Raw genomic sequence first — 2,779 nt, forward strand, 5'->3', positions numbered from 1 at the left:
TGTAAGTTCTTCTTAACTCCTTATCTATGTTAATTTAATCCTATAATTTTAATCAACAAAGTTTAACATCAGAGTTTGAGGTTTGTAAGCTCCCCCTGAGTTTGACAGACCTTAGGTTGAGGTTTGTAAGCTCTTTATTTAGTATTGACAGTTCATTAAGGTAAAGTTTGTAAGATTTTCATTAAATCATTGTCTTTGTTAGATTAAAATTAAACTTTTAAGCTTAATCGAATAAATTATAACAAAATAAACATAACATAAAGCTTATAAATCAAAAGCTATTTCGACAAAAACTACTTCATTCAAGTTATGATGCTTTATTCTCTTCTAAAATACTCTATGCATTTTCTTCCCATTTGTCATTATCAAAAATATTTACGAAGGACAAAGAAGAACAATAAAATTGAAGAAAAAAAAGCATTTTTAAAGAGCACGGAATTTCAAAATAAGTTGATACCAAAAACAATTAAGGACGAAATTGATACCAAAATAAAAGGATTAAAAAATAGATGCATATACTAAAGACAATTAAGCACGCGAACCACATTTTTCAATATGGTTAAACATAGATTCTAAGAGACAAGAGGTTCATAGGCAAAATACTCAAAGATCAATTACAGTCTTCAAGATAGAGGAAATTGGAAACAAACCACTATAAAAGCAGAAGTAGAACCAACACCAAAGCATATAGAGCTAGACACTAAAAGAGAATGGGAAAAAGAAAATCATTCAAGGTAGGGAAATGAGATTTCGAGAAGAAAACCCAAAAGAAGATGAGGCAAGAGACAACAAACGCAAAGAAGAAGAACGAGAAGACTAAGGAATTGGAAAAAGCTCATAAGACAACTCCCGGAGAGAGCACATCTGGTGGAGTTACTAAAGAAATCAAAGAGCTCCCATCAGACGAGGAGTGTGATGAGGAGTATATGTATTTTCTGGAATATTACAAAGGAGCATAAGACCAGGAATATTCATCCTAAAGACTATTTTAATAATGTTTAGGAACTGATCTTTGTAAGGTCTTAATAATAAATTTCCAATTCTTTGCCAAGAGTCATATTGCCCTCCTTTTTTTATTTTAAAAATAATAATGAATTATGCTTAAGAGATAGTCAGTAAAATAACACTTTATTAAAGATACTTAGATATAACAATTTAAACAAACAACAACAACTAAGTCGAAGAAGAAGATCCATCAACAAAGACCACTTTGACCTTAAATGGGTCAACAGTTTTCAAAGCTTCTGTAAGCTTCAACTTATCTCCCCAGACCTTTGATTTAACCTCAGTCATAGTTACTCAGCTCCTTATTGAATGAAGAGCTCATAAATAACTCTTCCTTAAGGAATATAACATGACTTTCCCTCTTGAAATGAAGAGATGGTCATTTTCAGATACTCAAACATGGCTTGAGGGAGGTTAATTTTCATATATGAGTTGAGAAGTAACATAAAGGCTTGTTCATTAATATCCAAAAAAGTTAGATCCTTGTTCTTTGGCAGAAAGTCATAAGGTGATACCAGACTAATGCCTTGGAATTGAGATTAGAAACTTTGGATAAGTCTGAGAGATCTTCAAAGATAAGATGAGAAGACAAAAAATATATTTCCAAATAAGCATATCAAAGAAGTTATCCCAGCCATTTTGGGAGAAACAAGAGCCATTATTTCTTCAAAAACTTGTCCTTCAATGATAATAGTAATTTGATTATCCGCTCAAGAATTAGATCTAGATGCCATTTTAGAGAGGAAATAGTGAAAGAAAGAAAAGAAGAAATCAAAACAAAAGAAATTTCTAAAGATATAGAAAATGATTTGTCAGAAACATTCAAGACACCAATCTTTGCTTCAAGACTAATCAAATTCTACCTTTAGAGAACAAACAAACAAATACAAAGAAAAAGTAAGATATGACAAGGGAGAGAAGCCACAAATAATCAAAGGAGTAAAGCATTACAACTCTATAAATTCTGCCTAAATAGCTTTATAGCTAGCATAGGAATTTTCAGACACATTATTTTTTATAAAAGGTTATAAATAAGCCTTATTCTTTTTCTGAGTTTCAGAGCCTGGTGTTTTTCAAAGGCTACATATAATTAGAGTCTGTTCAAGACTTTGGTGAAGCTGTTTCTGATTAGCATTAGTCTTTGATACTCTATATTTCATAATTAAACTTGGTTAAAATAATATCAAAAACCCTTTCTTAGATAAGAATTAAGCCTTTAAAATACACATGGTAAAACAAGCAAAACAACTCATTAAAGAGTTTACTTGAATACAACACTTTTCTGATCACAAATTTTGAGCTCGCAATACTTGGTTTTGAATAAAAAATATGAACAAGGATACAAAAGAATATTTTCCACTTGTTCTGAAAATTCTTATGCAAACATATAATCTAGGATATTTATGCATCAAGAAGATATACACATAGACTAAAATAAATAATATCTCTTTCATAAAAGTTGTCTAAATAAAAAGAAGGAGTTTAGACATACCTTGGATGTTGCTTATGAACATCTTTTAGTTCCAACAATGTTTTTACTGACGTGAATCAGTCTTAAACACTCTTGTTGATGAATTGGGTCCTCACTCAGCACAGTCTTGAAGTAGTACTAGTGATCGTAGTACTTTTAGCTTTTCTCAAGTCTTCAACTATCCTCCTCTTTCAGAGTTTGGATAAGAAACTATGCTTTCCTCTTAAAGAGGATGTAATCATCTGTTGCTCAGACATTAGGACAGATGAACTAACACAAGCATATCGATAAACACCAATTCAA

Source organism: Lathyrus oleraceus, chromosome 4 (genome assembly GCF_024323335.1).
Source record: "Lathyrus oleraceus cultivar Zhongwan6 chromosome 4, CAAS_Psat_ZW6_1.0, whole genome shotgun sequence".
NCBI lineage: Eukaryota > Viridiplantae > Streptophyta > Magnoliopsida > Fabales > Fabaceae > Lathyrus > Lathyrus oleraceus.